Source organism: Labeo rohita, chromosome 21 (assembly GCF_022985175.1).
Source record: "Labeo rohita strain BAU-BD-2019 chromosome 21, IGBB_LRoh.1.0, whole genome shotgun sequence".
NCBI lineage: Eukaryota > Metazoa > Chordata > Actinopteri > Cypriniformes > Cyprinidae > Labeo > Labeo rohita.
Genome location: NC_066889.1, coordinates 30,147,283 through 30,164,933, shown reverse-complemented (window position 1 = coordinate 30,164,933; position 17,651 = coordinate 30,147,283). Strand labels below are relative to the sequence as shown.

The 17,651-nt window shown below is 40.2% G+C and overlaps 1 pseudogene; it reads left to right on the top strand.

The window, feature by feature from the left end:
* The first annotated feature begins 15,461 nt into the window (after positions 1–15,461).
* On the top strand, positions 15,462–17,453 carry LOC127152333 (vitelline membrane outer layer protein 1-like; annotated as a pseudogene).
* Positions 17,454–17,651: the final 198 nt, after the last annotated feature.

Genomic DNA, 17,651 nt, shown 5'->3' with positions numbered 1-17,651 from the left:
CTGAAACATTGATAAACTGCATAAATGTTTCGTTCTGATTGGCTTAATAAAGAAACAGGCAGATTCTGCTGTATTTATGCTTTTTTTCACACATTAGAAGTTTCATGTTGATTTTAAATGCATGAAAAACTACAGGGTTCACTGTGATTCGTTTTAAAAAATACATATATAAGTTTAAATAATTTGTACTTTTGTCTTGATTTCCAGTTAAAAGTCCTTATACAAAGTAAATTTATTACAATATGTACTTTTTATGTATTATTATTTAGCATCCTTAAACAAGCTGGCAATTAGTTTCTTCAAGCAAAAACTTACTTCATTTGGATATAGTTTTCATAATGCAAGACTTGTTTTGTTTTGCTTCTCAAGTAAATGTATCTTGATTTAAGAATGTCTGTACTGGAAAACAAGACAAAAAAATACTATTTTTTGCAATGCAGTAAGAATTAACGTTTGTAAATGTTTAGTCAATTAACTTAATCTCCAACGCACCTGCCATGAATATTATTATTGCTCTGTTCGCAGTGGATTGTCTCAATGTGACTGCTGTTGCTTTTTAAGTGGAAGAACTTTCCTGTGGTTTTTGGGATCATTTGAAGATGATCAGTGAACATGTATATGATGCTGTTTTAAAGTTGCGGTTTTGTGAGTCGTTAAGGGTTGTTGAGCGTGAAAAAGGTCTGTACAGTTGTAAAGCACAAAGTCCACTACAGTTATTCTCTATTTTAGAGAGCACAGTTTCTGAACTCTTTCGTTGAACGCTTTCATTGTTTTCATCCAGGAACATACAGATCACAATAGCCCTTGGTGTTTTTTTGTTTTTTTTTTTGGCAAAATTACAGCAAAGTGCATCACATTTCCAAAACACACTTGAGTTGTTTGGCCAATCACAATGCGCTTGATCAACTGGCCAATCAGAGCGCTCTTTGCTTTTCGGAAGGGCAGACTTTGTAGCAAACCATTCCAAAGCGTCATGTTTATCATAATACTTTCACATTTTGCAGTGGAGGGTCTTTGACGGCACAAACAGAGACGAGTCGGGTGTTTGGAGCCCATTGTGTCAGGGAAGAGGGATGTGTGGTATCAGGACGTGAACACTCAAACACTCGGATTGTCACATACTGCACAGCAAGTTTAATTTTTCTTTTAGGTGTGAGAAGACGACAACAAGAACAGCAAAATCAGATGGATTATGATAACTGATCAAATGCTATGATGAACTAAACTGAACAATGTCATTCCACAGTTTAGTAAGTGATAATGCACAGTCAGCAGGTCATTTTCGAAAAAACAAATAAAAAAAGAACAGGATAATCAAGACTTGACCATCCTACTTAGTTTTTATTTCTGTGCCAAATATTAGCATTAAAGTCTTTTGTAGTCTCACATCCTTTATTATAACATTTTACATCAGATGTTTGATTACATTAACAAATGTGGCAGACGTTTTGATCTACAGCGACTTACACTGCATTCGAAGTAATTGTCTTATCTGTTCATGCACTTCCTAGAAATGAACAGTGAGCTGGGAACACTACATTAAATTTAAGTGTAATACTGTCAACCCTGGTAAAAATAAACTTTGTTACCTTTCCGAGAATATATTTATATCCTACACTTTTAAAAATAAAAGGAATTTGTGGCATCAGGACATCAGATGGAATGAGAGATGACACCGCTCTCAATGACGCGATCATGTCATGCTGCGATTAAGGTGATGCAATCACAATTAAACACTCAGATCGTCACAGTGCAGAGTGACTGAGTTTGTTTTTTCTTTTCAGGTGTTAGAGGACAACAGCAAGAACAGCCAGAAGATCAGATGCATTATAATAATGTCAGGGTTCTGCCCTGACAGTTATGTCTGTTCTGTCTCTGTTTAACATGTCTTTGTTTGTCTGATGTCTGAGCACATGGCTTTGTCTTTGTTTTTGTTGGCCATGTGCTCCTCTTATCCAGGCCCCTTGTTTCCCTTTACCACGCCCCCTTGTTTAGTCTTAGTCTAGTCCTCGTTTACCTGATTGTGCTCACCTGACCCTCATGTGTTCTAGTCCCTTTATATTGTGCTTCTACCCTCATGTCTCATCTGGTTTGTTGCTTGTGTATCCTTTGTGTGTGAGCATTGCTTGTCTTCAGAGCCTTGCCTGTTAAGGTTTCTTAATAGCGTTACTATGCTGGCCAAGCCTAATCGATCAGTTTTGTTTTTGAGTTTATTTTGTATCTAGACTTTTGACCTTTCTAGTCTATTCTTCTACTCTAGTCAAGTTTAGTTTCCCCCAACCTTATTTTTGGTTTCTGAATTTTGCCCCCTTTTTTTTATTTTCCGTTTTTGCAGTTTGAGATAATTGAATCTTTGTTTTGTTTTATTCTTTAATTTAACTTATTTAGACCTGTCTTGGCATTAAGTCTGCTCTTTTGGTTTTTTTCTTGTTGTTCTCCCTTGTCTTGTGTCTTGTTTGTCTTTTGTCCTGCATCCTGTTCCTCCCTGGTCACTGTTCTAAGGAGTGGACACTGTCAGACTGGCTCTTCAATTGCAGCATTATTATAAAGCCTCTGGTACTTCAAGCTGCTGCCTGATCTCCTGTGTTGTCATGGACTGACTGGTGCTGCTCTACAGCCCAACCTTGCCTGGGTCCATTTCTGTTGTCGTCTTGTTCCCCTGGGGACTGCCCTGTCCTATTGTCTAGATTATCCTTGATTATCACCACCTTGTCTATGCTTTGTCATGTCAATAAATGTCAAACCCCTGATCATTCTGCATTTGGGTTTTTTCTAGTAGACTGCTGTGACAAAATCCTGACAAATAATTGATCAAATGCTATGATGAGCTAACATGTCATGTAAGTGATAATGCATATTCACTCGGTCATTGTCACAAAATAAAATAACAAGATGGATCAAGACTCTGAAAAAAAGCCAAGGTTGACTGGATCATCTCGCTTATTTTATTTTTGTGCCAAATATTAGCATTAAAGTCTCTTTCTGAGAAGCAGCTTGTAGTCTCACGTCCTTTATCATAACATTTTACATCAGATGTTGAAGCACTTACATCAGAAAATCGATGTTCTTTGTTGGCATTTATGATTCCATAAAGAAGCTTTAACATCTATAAAATATTTCCATTGCATACAAGTTTCCTTTTTTAATGCAAGACGAGCGTTTTTTAATTTTTTAATGCAAGACGAGCGTTTGGCATTAAAAGGGTCATCGGATGCCCATTTTCCACAAGTTGATATGATTCTTTAGGGTCTTAATGAAAAGTCTATAACATGCTTTGGTTAAAATTTCTCAACTGTAGTGTAAATAACACCTTTTTTACCTTACCAAAATCAGCTCTGCAAAAATCATCCTGTTCTGGTGGAGGTTGCTTTAAATGTTAATGAGCTCTGCTCGCCCCGCCCCTCTCTTCTGTCTGTGGAGTGACGAGCCTGTTTACTTTAGCCGCATTTAGCTGCGTTTAGCCGCTAAACTTGCTAACTAGCATGTTATTAGGAAAGGCGATTGCAAAGATTCATAAAAAACCCTTATACTCACTTCTGCTGTAAGTGAAGCTGGATCACGAATGATTTGTGCGAACACAGACGGAGATATGTAGATCAGGAGCCGCATTCCCTTCACAAACAAATGTAATTCACTGCATCTTCAGCGGCTCAGATGTCGGGAGTAAATGACGACCACTACGTTCATTATTACATCCAGCAACACAACACCTCAATCGCTCGATCGGAGATATTCTTGTCTAACTTACATCCCTGCTCCGGCATCGAAACAATGGAGGTCGGACTGTTACAGCTGATTTAAGGTGGGTCTGAGGTAAGACGCTCATGTCAATCAACTATCGTGGCACCGACAGGCATCTGAGAACGGCTCGATTTGAAAAAGGGGATATTATTTTTACAGATTAATTAAAAACCACTGCATGGATTTTTATCATTATAGGGTAGATTTGTAGATGTGCCAACACACATTAATGTTCAAACAACATGTAAAAGTGAACTTTGCATCCAGTGACCCCTTTAAAAAGTGTTTAAATTGTATTATTTTTATGAAAATAACCGATTGTTTCGCTAGATAAGACAATTCTTCCTCCGCTGGGATTGTTTACAACCACATTTGGGATCGTTTGAAGCCGCATTTAAACTGCATTTTGGAAGTTCAAATTCGGGGCACCATATCAGTCCATTATATGGAGAAAAATCCTGAAATGTTTTCCTCAAAAAACTATTTCTTTACGACTGAAGAAAGAAAGACACGAACATCTTGGATGACAAGGGGGTGAGTACATTACCTGTAAATTTTTGTTCTGGAAGTGGACTTCTCCTTTAATACTAAAGGACATGAAGATGAATGGCTCTTGGGGCGACTGGAGCCCATTGTGTCAAGGAAAAGGGATTTGTGGCATCAGGACATGGATAGAAGAGCCACAGGCAATTGGAGACGATGCTGCTCTCAATGACGAGCACACGTTTTGCTGCGATTAAGGTGATGATATCACAATCAAACATTCAGATTGACACATACCGCAGAGCAACTCCGTGTGGTGTAAGAGGATGCCGATAAGAACAGCAAGATCAAATGAATCATCATGCTATGATTAGCTAACATGAACCATATCATGCCACAGTGTTGTAAGTGATGTGGCGCGTGCACATGCTGCGGCTTCTCTCTCTCCCGACAAAACGGTGTTTTCGTGTTTTTCGTCCTGTAAGTCGCAGTGTTTTTGTATGTCTTCGTCGAGTTTATCTGAGTTTATCTACATTTTTGCTCGACATCGGCAGAAACAAACTTTTTAAGCTAAACTCCGCGGACGCCGAAGAGCTGAATGATCTGAGTCTGCTCCGGAGGCCTACTCAATCACCGACCCCCACTCCTGCACCTCGCCCACAATGGAAGCGCCTCAAGCGGTGTGAGAGGAAGCAGAAGAGGGGTAAGCGCGGAGGCATCCGAGCTAGGCTAGCGGCTAGCCCACACAAACCCGCTATCCCCTCCATCGTTCTGGCCAACGTACGCTCTTTGGAAAACAAACTGGACTACATCAGACTACTACGTTCATCTCAGAGGAATGTAAAGGACTGTTGTGTTTAGGGTTGTAACGGTATACCGGTATGGCGGTTTGGCGGTTTATTGTGATATTGACATGTACGATTATCATATCATGCACATTTGCTTATCCGCGGTTTTGAAAAAAAAAAAAAAAAAAAAAAAATGAAACCAGATCTCACCCGCGCTGCCGTGTATATGCAACTTTTTTCCGCTTGACTGCAGACTCCACCCATACCTGCACAGCGGCGAAAATGTCCGATACAGAGGCTGCAAATTCTAATCTCTATCTCCCGCCGAAAAAAAAAATTTAAATCTGCAGTATGGGAATATTTTGGGTATCCGAAAAATGATCATAGTGTTCACGCGCTCAACAGACATGACTGTGATTGGCTACAATGGTTAGCGCTTCACGCTCCTCACCGAGCGCTCACATATAAACACAACGGAAGCGTTTGAAAGCCGCGTGTGTCAGCGGATCAGTCTATATGCAGATGTATTAGGGATCCGCTGACACAGGCGGCTTTAAAACACTCTCGTTATGCTTATGTGTGAGCGCTCGGTGAGGAGCATGAAGCGCTTACCATTGTAGCCAATCACAGTCATGTCTGTTGAGCGCGTGAACACTATGGCCAATCAGCGATGTTTACAAATCTGCTCAACAGCGCTCAAATGTGAGCGGGAAATTGGCGTTTTTAAAATTTCAGTACCGAAAGTACCTTTTGACAACCCTAATGTGAAGACGTGAACACATGAACATATCCAGAGCTACTCTCAGAGAACACTTAATTATCATTTTATTATTTTATTTAAAAGAATAATCATCAAATACACTAACTGAAAACTCATAGGTGTTTAGTACAAGTTTGGTTTAGCCTGAAGAAGTAATGACTGAAATATATTACTGTTGTGTATAGCTTTTTTGCCCATGTTTTAATTTAGTAAACCTCTCGTGTAGAGAAACAAATGTTGTTACATTTCATCTGATTGCATTTTCAAAAATATATTTTGTATTGAATTATAGAATCCAGACCAATTATATCAGACAACCCATCCAAGTTATAGCCACATTTCAGTTCCTTTTACATCCGTGTTGTTGGTTCATTATGTGGTTATATGTAGTAACATGCTAATTTTTTACATGCTAATCATGTTTATAATTCTGTTAATTCTTTACAATGCATGTTCAACCAAAAACCATATCTCTTTTTATGATGATAATAATAATAATGATAGTTTAATACCGTATACCACAAAACCGCGAAACCGTGATATTTTCTAAGACGATTATCATACCGTGAAAATCTCATACCGTTACAACCCTAGTTGTGTTTTTGTGTTCACGGAAACATGGCTCAGCGACAGTGTCCCGGACCGCGCAAAATTCAGCTCGACCAGCTAACATGCTACCGTGCCGACAGAGTTGTTGTCGCAGGAGGTAAGACCCACGGTGGCGGACTTTGTGTTTACATCAATGACGCCTGGTGCCGCGATGCTGTTGCGGTCTGCAAATACTGCTCATCAGTGTTCAGTTTATGGTTATTAAGTGCCGGCCGTTCTATCTACCGAGAGAATATACAGCCATACTGCTGTGTGCTGTGTACATCCCTCCCTCCTCTAATGGCAACAACAGGAGTGAGGCACTGAATGAACTGTACCAGCACATCAGTGAGCAGCAGACAGCCCACCCTGATGCTTTTCTCATCTTGGCTGGGGGTTTTAATCATGCAGACTTAAAAACACATAGACTTTCCAACACGGGGAAATAACACACTGGACTTTGTTTACACCACCCAGAGAGGAGCTTACAAAGCTTTCCCCCTCCCCCACCTCGGCGCCTCAGACCACATCACTGTCATGCTAATGCCTGCTTACAGACCGCTCGTTAAAGTCACCAAACCGGTTCGTAAGCGGATACAAGTGTGGCCGGAAGGGTCTTCAGAGGCTTTACAGGACTGCTTTGACACCACAGACTGGAGTATGTTTAAGCAGGCTGCCACCTACAACAACACCACCGACCTCCAGGAGTACGCAGAGACTGTTACAGCCTACATCAACAAATGCACTGAGGATGTAACAGTCACTAAAATCATCACTGTCCGTGCCAACCAAAAACCATGGATGACAGGGGAGGTCTACAGGCTGCTGAAAGCTCGGAACGTTGTCTTCAGAGCTGGAGATGAGGCGAGCCTGAAGACAGCTAGGGCCAACCTGTCCCGTGGCATCAGAGAGGCTAAGAGACAATACTCCAGGGGAATATCCCATCGCTTCAAAGACAGCAGAGACACACGGAGCCTGTGGCGGGGCATACAGACCATCACAGATTACAAGCCCCCACCACAGACCTGTGACAGCAACATCTCCCTGCTGAACGAGCTGAACACCTTCTTCGGTCGCATTGAAGTGCAAAACACCACCACTGCACAAAAGACCCCACCCCCTCCTGGTGACCAGGTGATGTCTCTGTCCCCAGACAGTGTGAGGAGATCCCTCAGCAGGATCAATGCACGCAAAGCTCCGGGTCCTGACAACATTCCTGGTCGCGTACTGAGAGACTGTGCAGTGGAACTCACTGATGTCAACAGACATCTTCAACATAACTCTCAACCAGGCTGTCGTCTCGACTTGTTTCAAAGCCACCACCATCATTCCGGTCCCAAAAAAAGTCACCTCCCTCCTGCTTTAATGACTACCGTCCTGTTGCACTCACTCCCATCCTCATGAAGTGCTTTGAACGGCTAGTCATGCAGAGCATTAAGACTGTCCTGCCCCCCCTCCCTGGACCCCTTCCAGTTTGCGTATCGGCCCAACCGCTCGACCGATGACGCCATCTCCACTGCACTCCACTCAGCTCTCACACATCTGGACAAAAAAGACTCATACGTCCGAATGCTGTTCATAGACTTCAGTTCAGCATTTAACACTATAATCCCCCAACAGCTCACTCAAAAACTGGTCCAGCTGGGGCTCAACACCTCACTGTGTAACTGGCTGTCGGATTTCCTCACCGGAAGACCACAAGCGGTACGGGTCGGCAGTAACACATCCAGCACCATCATTCTTAACTCAGGGATGTGTGCTGAGCCCCCTCCTCTTCACTCTGCTGACCCACGACTGCACACCGTCACACAGCTCCAACCTCTTCATCAAGTTTGCGGACGACACGACTGTGGTGGGTCTCATTAGCAAAAGGGATGAGACCGACTACAGAAGCGAGGTGAGCCGCCTGGCCGAGTGGTGCAGAGACAACAATCTCTCTCTGAACGTGGAGAAAACAAAGGAGATTATTGTTGACTTCAGGAGAGCACACTCAGCATGCTCCTCTGACCATCAACGGTGCGTCTGTGGAGAGAGTGAGCAGCACCAAGTTCCTGGGTGTGCACATTACTGAGGATCTCTCCTGAACGAACAACACCACTGCACTGGCTAAGAAATCACAGCAGCGTCTCTACTTCCTCCGCAAACTGAGAAGAGCAAGAGCACCAGCCCCCATCATGTACACCTTCTACAGAGGCACCATCGAGAGCATCCTGACGAGCTGCATCACTGTGTGGTTTGGAGCCTGCAATGCGTCCTGCCAAAAAACTCTCCAACGCATAGTGAGAGCAGCTGAGAGGATCATCGGTGTCCCTCTCCCCTCCCTCCAGGACATCTACAGCACCCGTCTCACCAAAAAAAGCCCTCTGCATAGCAGCTGATCCCTCCCACCCTATGCAAAGCTTCTTCAGCCTGCTGCCATCAGGGAGGAGACTGCAGAGTCTCCAGGCCAGGACCAGCAGACTGAAGGACAGCTTCACCCATCAGGCTGTCAGGAAGCTAAACTCTCTCCCGGCTCTGCCCCCACTCCCTTCTTCTGCCCCACAAACTTCCTGAACTGTGACGCACACACACACACAATAAAACACTCACGCACTAACACTTACACACACACACAAACACACACACATCCACCGACCGGCACCAGTCACTTTGTGTAGTATTGGTGCCCTGCTAACTACCTCTTACTACCCACTTACTACCCTCAGACTACCTCTAAAGACTTTTGTCTGTTATTACTATGTCACTTTATTACACTCATAAGCTCTTTTTGCACCATATTTTTATTTGTATATATATATATATATATATATATATATATATATGTATAATTGTATTTATTTGCATTTCTTTGTATTTAATGCTACGTGTGTGCACCTAGGGTCTGAGAGTAACGAAATTTCAATTCTCTGTATGTCCGGTACATATGGCAGATTTGACAATAAAGTTGACTTTGACTTTGACTTGAAGGCATATTTATACACTACAATCTTTTAAATAAAAGTTCTTTACTGGCATTTATGTTTCCATAAACATCCTTGGAATCTTTCCATTGCATAAAAATTTCTTTATAGTGCAGAAAGATTCTTTTGAATATTAAAATCATATTCACACAACATTTTTGTTTAAAGGTCCAATTTCTGCTTTATAGTATCTATTTATCTTTAAAACCTCATGAAAGTTTCAGTGAGCAGCATTTGATCTGATCAGTCAGCGTTTGTCTAAAGTGTGTTTACGTGCAAGGCAAGTGATTGACTTTAATATCATTTAGTTCTGCATTGTTGTCTTGATCACTGATCGGAATAATAATATGAATAAACACTGATTCTTTAGCGAAAGTTTGTTCTGCAGATATCACTAACCACTTCCAGAAATGATCGCTGGTGCATTTTGGCTGCCGCTGTTACTGGGCAATAATTGTTTTATTTTATTTCAATCTTATTTTAGATGTTTTAAAGATTAAACAAATCTGGCTCATGTTCTTAAAACTATAAGCACTTGTCTTTGAGAAAATCCAACTATATTTGATCAACTCTGCTGTTAAACAGAGCAGATATTTCAGGTTCACTGGTTCTACATTAATTTGCTGGTTCCCACAGCGCCCTCCGGTTACAAAATGAGGATTTCTGTGATGATTCCATGGAGTTTAATACAGAGTACAGACTTTCTGGTCATCTTCTTCATGTCCGACAAGGAAATACTGACTGCTCTGTGCTAGCTCACCTAGGCAGGTCAACTATCACTGAATCCACTAGAAACACTCTTTTATATTTGGTCACTCAACAACAAAGCACCACTGGTTTGGGATCTACTGAAAGATTATCAATTTGATTTTCTCTGTTTAACTGAAACATGGCAGCAACAAAATGACTTCTCTCAGCTGAATCAGTCAATTCCTCCAGGTTAAGCCTGTGCTCGCCAACCCTGAGTCTCGGGTCGAGGTGGTGGTTTAGCAATGCTCTATAATAAGAAATGAATGGATAAGAAATGGATATGCTTTTAAATCCATGGTGTTACAAGTTAATGGACCAGTACCTACTGTCATAACTACTATATGGGTCATTCCACCAAATCGGTGCCTTTTCCACTTGGAAAAAGTGAAAAATAAAATAAGTTTCTTCAATATTTTTTAAATACCCATGAAATGAAGACTCCTTAAAATGACATGAAATTTTATTGTGCCATCTCAGGCTATGTAATTTAATATTTTATGACTATATTTCTACCTCATGTTTTGGTATTTTTGTCAACCATGTTACTGACACAAGCGTTACTAGATACTATAGTTTAATTGGAACTTCTACACCACTGAATGATATAGACATTAGCAATGTGATCTCATGATAATTCATATGCATTTTACTTAAAATGTGGTTCTACAAAATGTACATGTACTTACGTTTTTCCAGACACTAAAACATACAATACTGACGTTTTTACAGCATCTAAACATACAAATACGTATTTTCAGGATTTAAATGTACAATACTGACATCACCTAAAACGAATCCTTATGAATACTGAAATCACGGTATTAATTTCATTATTGTTGTATTTATTTGTCATACCAATGACCTTTTGTTTTCAACTGCACTATTAAGTTGTTAATCATTTATTAAATATGAAATTATAACATTAAATTCTGTTCTGTGTGATTTCTGCTAACTCGTTTTCAAGAATAGGCCTACATGTTGTTAAACAAGACGACACTTCAAACCCATAAAATAAATAACATTTCTGCAATCGATGAAACAGTCTTTAAATTAGTTTGTGCATACGAAGACATAAATTAGGTTAAACTACTGCATCTCCGCCCATAAATAATTACAGAAACTACCAGCTGATTACCAGCACACAACTACTGATCCACAACGTTGCAACGTCACAAAGTTACGTTGTGGAGACAAAACTGGGACTTTCACTTTTTTTTCAGTTGCCATGACTAAACTTCGGTCACCAGATTACGTAACAGTCACATATTTTCGTTAGCTGGGAGAGTGGTTGTGTAGTACACAGACTGCCAAGACACATTTTGGTGAATTTTGCATCCGATGACCCCTTTAAAGTACAGCCACAACCCCCATACTTAAGAAACCCGGTGCGGATCATAATGAGACTGTTTCTCATTAGGGGTCGACCGATTTTCGGATTGGCCAATTATCGGCGCCGATATTAGACATTCTTATGAGTATCGGTCATTTTCAAAACCGATTCGCCAATAAAATCATTTAATTTTGAAGCGCACTATTTGGCTCTGATGCAGCCTTTCAGAACTCACTGAGAGCATTCTCTGCCCACCACCCATCTGATTTGTTGAGAGTCACGAGTCCGACCAATCAGCACAGAAGGCTGAAGCCACTGAATGTTTTGCACTCTCTCACACTGAAAGCGCTTGCTAACTGGAGGCTTCAGTGAACACTCAGTTGTCTCTCAAAGTTAAGGCAGCAGCAGACGTTACTGAAGTTGCAACAAATCTCAATCCAATAATGATACATTGAAGTTGCAAAACACCTCAATATTATCTCTGATTTCCGCAATGCGGAAAACGCGGACGGAATTGTGGAATCCAGACATAAATGGAATTTACTGTATAATGCAAAATGTCATGGAATTTGTCAAAGTTTAGATGAGTTAATCAAAAGTAGGTCAGTAGTAGTACTCTTAGCCTAAATCGAGTCGTGATATGGAGTAGTGTCTGTAAATATTAAGCCGCAAAAATACCATTTAAATATGAATCCTGCATGTTCTGTGTGTCTCTGTGTATGTTAATGGCACAGACGCATGATTTTGTTTACTATACACATACAGAAGCGCGTGACGCTCGCAGTGATTTCAGCCTCTGTCGTCTCACTAAATGAGGACATAAATACATGAACAACAACTCCAGAACTGCTCTGAGAGTCACTTCATGGTCACTTCATTTGAGTAAAAGTATTGTCATATCATATAATAGGCTACAGAAAGGTCCTCATGGCAACCTGTCAAAATATAAGTTGTGTTTAGCTTAAAGAAATGATCAGAAATATATTAACGGTGCAGTAGAATATACATAGCACTTCTATTACAACAATTATTACAATTTTGTTTAAAAAAATAATCATACAATATGCTATTTCTTCCATGTTTTAATTTTAATAGTAAACCCCTTTTGATCAAAAATAAACTTTTTTACTCTCATTTGATTAAAAAATAAATGAAATTGCTTTATGCCTTCATTTGCACTGTACTCTAAATTAACACTAAATGTGGCCGGCATAGTGTCAGGCAAAGAGGACTATTTACACTTGGGGACAAATTTTTTACAAACAGGCCAAATACACACTCAATAGGGAGATAAGAGTGGCAAAGTTAAACTACTCTGGAAAGCTAAAAAAACAGCTTTCAAGAAATGACTCGACATCAGTGTGGAACGGCCTGAAAGCCATCACCAGCTACAAGAGCCCGTCCCCCAGCACTGAGGCCAATCAACATGAAGTCATTTGAGAGACTGGTGTTGGCCTACTTGAAGGACATTACTGGACCCTTGCTGGAGCCCCTGCAGTTTGCTTACCGAGCAAACAGGTCTGTGGATGATGCAGTCAATGTGGGATTGCACTACATCCTTCAACATTTGGACAAACCAGGGACCTATTCAAGGATCTTGTTTGTGGACTTCAGCTCTGCTTTCAACACCATCATTCCAGATATCCTTCAGAATAAACTGTCACAGCTCTCTGACAGACACCAGCTTCATGACAGACAGGAAAACTCACGTCCGGCACCCGCACCATCAGCACTGGAGCTCTCCAGGGTCAGAGCCCTCCCCACTTCTCAATTTTAACATTAAATGACATTTTTAAAGACCCCTCTGTCAAACTTCTGAAGTTTGCAGATCGGTTCAGAATCATCGGTCTTATCCGGGATGGCTTGATCTGCTTACAGACAGAAGGTTGAGCAGCTGTCTCTCTGGTGCAGTCACAACAACCTGGAGCTCAACACGCTCAAAACTGTAGAGATGACGGTGGACTTAAGGCGAAACCCCCTGCACTCACCCCTCTCAGCATCATGAACAGCACTGTGACTACAGTTTTTTCATTCAAAAGATAAATATAACATCTCTAGAACATGACAATGAGGTATATTTCACATGAAAAAAGCCCAGCAGAGGTTGTACTTACACTGCTACAGCCCTGTTTTCAGCTTCACTTAGCTTCATTTGAGTTTGCTTCATAACTTCTCTTTGCTGTTCAAATACAGCTGGTAGTGTTGGTTGTGAGTGGACTGTTTTTGTTGCAGAAAGAGTCTTATCATCTTTCTGGTGCCAAACTTTAATAAACTTTTTTTGTTTTGTTTTGTTTTTAGACCACACTTTTAAAATGAACTGAACTATCTAACTAATCTTAGAACTTAAGCTAACGGTAATAGATATTTGTTAACATTAGTTAACATGAATAAACAATAAAAAATACTTCCAAAAATTTATTAACCTTAGTTAAAAGTTAATTTAAACTAACATTTACTAATACATGAACTAATTAATATTTTTTCATTGGACCAGAGCTAACATGATCCGTTGTCTTTTTATTACCTACCGTTATCAAAGATTAAAATATACTGTAACTAATGCATTGCTCATATTTCATAGCTCAAATGCTGGAAAATACATTAAAATTATTTGATGAACACATTTTAATGCCGGACTCATACATTATAATCATTAGTTTCCATTTTATGCAAAATGTTGCATCACATGCGAAAAAATGCTCAGTTGCTCACTGGATCGACATCAAGACAAATTGCAGAATTTAAGCAATAATTTTTTGAATAAAGTTAAATAAGCACAAGTTGATTTACATTAAATGTAGTAACAGAGCTACAGCAATGATGACAAAAGTGTTATAATTTCGTTTGTCCTTTGAAACTAAGTGTGCCTTCATTGAGAGTTAGGGTCATGTTTTAGAAAATCCGTGTGGTCTAGCGTTAACCACTTTTAGGCACAATGTGACGGCCTATGAAGACATTTAACCAGATTTAATGAGAGTAAGACAGACACTGCGGTCACGTGTGGTGTTTGTCAACCAATTACAGAGAAATGAGTTGTTGTCAGAGCCCTTGTTATTCTCAATTTTGACATTAATTGTCATTTTTACAGTTCAAATATTTCATCTATTTATATTTATCGAAATATCGATATTTTTGACAACACTAATCTGTAATAATCGGTATCGGCCCTGAAAAACACATATCGGTCGACCCCTACTTCTCTTGCTCGTGTGATGTTTTTAGGCTCACAGTGACCTTGAAAAAACTGTATCTGTCACTTGCTGCCAACACACAGTGTTTTCAGTTAAAAAATGTAGTTCTTGATAATGCGGAACAGTTCACTTATCTACCATGACATGCAATATGGCCCTAGATGATGAGATATCAATCAAGTTGAGGAAAGTGGACTTTGGGGCGTTTGACAAATCGAGTGTGGCGTAATAAGCATCTATGGGTCTGCACCAAAGTAAGAGCGTATGAAGCATGTGTTTTGAGCATCATGTTGTATGGCGCTGAATGCTGGACTACCTACAGGTATCAAGAGAGTCGGCTAAGTGCCTTTCACACTAGATGCCTCAGGTTTATACTTGGTAAGATCTGGAGGGATAAAATGTTAAATTAAGATCTGAAAGTGAACCACTTTCCTCTCACCTAAAATGTATTCATCTCAAATGGGAAGCATCATATACCTTAAGAAGACTAATAATTTTTTATTTTTTATTTTAATTATATATATAAAAAAACATATATAATATTATTTTTCTTATTTCTTAAGCTTCACTTTTGACTTCCTTTCACTTGTGTAATTTCCTGTTATTATGTGCACATCATGGACACACAAAACAAGAACTAGATCTCGAACACACCGGTGCCACCCATATGATAACGGCAACCAAGCACACACACATATATACTCGTACACACATCTTAAATGTTGATATATTTCTTAATACCCATATAGGGTATTGTTTGACCTCTGCCTACTTTGATTGGATGCCCAGGGCATCCTGTATGTTGTTGTATGAATCTGTGTTGTATAAATATGACCCATCTTCTTTACTAAAGTTGAGAGTGTTATGGTATTGCACTAGCTCTCTGTGTCTGCTTGATTAATAAATTAATTTCATCAGCATTTTAATCTATCAGGTCAGTGCGGCAGCAATGCATAAGTTCATTTCCATGATGTTTTCACTGCTAGTCATTATTGGACTGCAGGTGAGCGCTGAGTCCGCAGGAACACGTCCTGAACGGAGCCCCAACAGACGTTACATATCGGAGCTGACTGTGTCGAATGGATGGATATGGGGCTTGTGGGGTCACAGGGAAATGTGTCCAGGTGGAACGTATGCCGCAGGGTTCAGTCTAAAGGTAAGCTAAAAACTGGCTTAATTACAGTAGTATGGGGGTGGTTTAATGCTTGAAAGTGTAAGCTGGTGACTGAGGGTTGAAGGTTCAAATCTTTAGAAAAAATGAACTCTGGAGCTGCTGTTAGTGATTAAATTCCAGGTGTTTCTGAAACTACACCTGCTCAAGTTTTTGACTGCTTTGCTTAATATTAAAGAAACATGAAGTTGAATGTTACTATGGATTGGGTTAGTCCAGGGATTCCCAGCCCTGTTCCTGAAGGCGCACCAAAGGTAAACGTTCCTGAACACACTTGATTCAACTCATCAGCTCTTTAGTAGAGACTTCAAGACCTGAAATGGACAGGTCAGATAAGGGAGACATCCAAAATGGTTGGTGTACCTCCAGAAACACTGGAGGTTGGAGTTCAAACTCCTTTTTTCTTTCTAAATTTGTCCTTTTTTTTGTTTTTAAGGTGGAAGCTTATGTCTTTGGTACGGATAACACTGCACTCAACGGGATTCGCCTTCACTGCATTGATGAGCTTAGTATGGGTCACGACTACGCCTCAGTTCGGTCAGAAGTAGGCAGGTAATGGGTTTAGTCTACAAAGCAATAATGTAGCAGGTTTGCGGTTATTAAAAATTGTTATGTTAAGAGTCAGTTTCTTCATAAGCTAGACAAATGACTTTTCTGAAAAATAATTTGATCAATAAAACATATTTTCTTCAGCTGGGGTCAGTGGACAGATATCAAATGGTGTCCTTCTGGATTCTTGACTGCTTTTCTGCTGAAAGTCAAAAATATCAAGGAAGTAGTGATAACACAGCTGCAGGCAACATCATGTGAGTATGTGCTTTTGTGCTGTGCAGAAAATCGTTTAACCTAATTTGGTGCTCTTGATCAAAAATGACCAGTATTTTACAATATGCTTGTAATGCACTCTTTATTATGCTTTATTATCATCACCAAACCTTTTTGGAACTGACTGACTGTATTCCTCATTGATCTGTGCTTATGCACCTGAGTTTTGGGGTGAAAAAAATTATTTGTGAATAAGTTCACTCAAGTTTGCTCAAAATAAACTCTACAATTTGGCCTATGGCCAAGAGTTTGCTTTGCCTTATTTTGTTTTTGATTGAAACAACATTTTATCATAATGTTGTTACAACCAAATTTCTTCCAGGTTTAAATGCAGTGACGGGACTGTCCTGGTGGGTGAAGGCATATTGTGGGGTGATTGGGGCAACTGGAGTAAAACGTGTGAAGGAAAAGGGATTTGTGGTATCAAGACACGGGTACAAGAGCCACAGGGAAATGACGACGACACCGCTCTCAATGACGTGATCATGTACTGCTGCAATTAAGGTGATGCGATCACAATCAAACACTCGGATCTCAGAGCTGTTTGTAAGATCTCAGTGATGTTAGTGCTGGCTCATCTGAGTTCGGCTTTTCTTTCAGGTGTTAATGGACGACAACAAGAACAGCAAGATGGATCATAATGACTGATCAGCATACTGTTATGAGCTCACATGAACCATGTCATACAACAGCTAGTTATTATCGCAAAATAAAGCCTGAGATGTGATCAGGACCTCAACACAAAGCAGAGGCCGACTGTACATCATCTCACTCCTTACACAGCAATGCAAAGTGTGTCTTATCAGTTCAAGCATATGAAATCCACAAAGTCCATACTCCACATTCACTGTAAAGCTGCCAGCCTGCTTTTTCTAAAGGATGTAATTGTGTTCTAAAATCTATTAAAATGTTCTATCAGCTTGAAATGACATTAGTGTTTGTCTGTTGATTAATGTGCTTCTCTGTTGGCCTGACTGAAATCATTAACAATTCTTTTAACTTCTCATTTCAGCACGAAAGTTCTCTCATTTCAGCATGTGAAATCGCGGGCGCACATAGAGCAA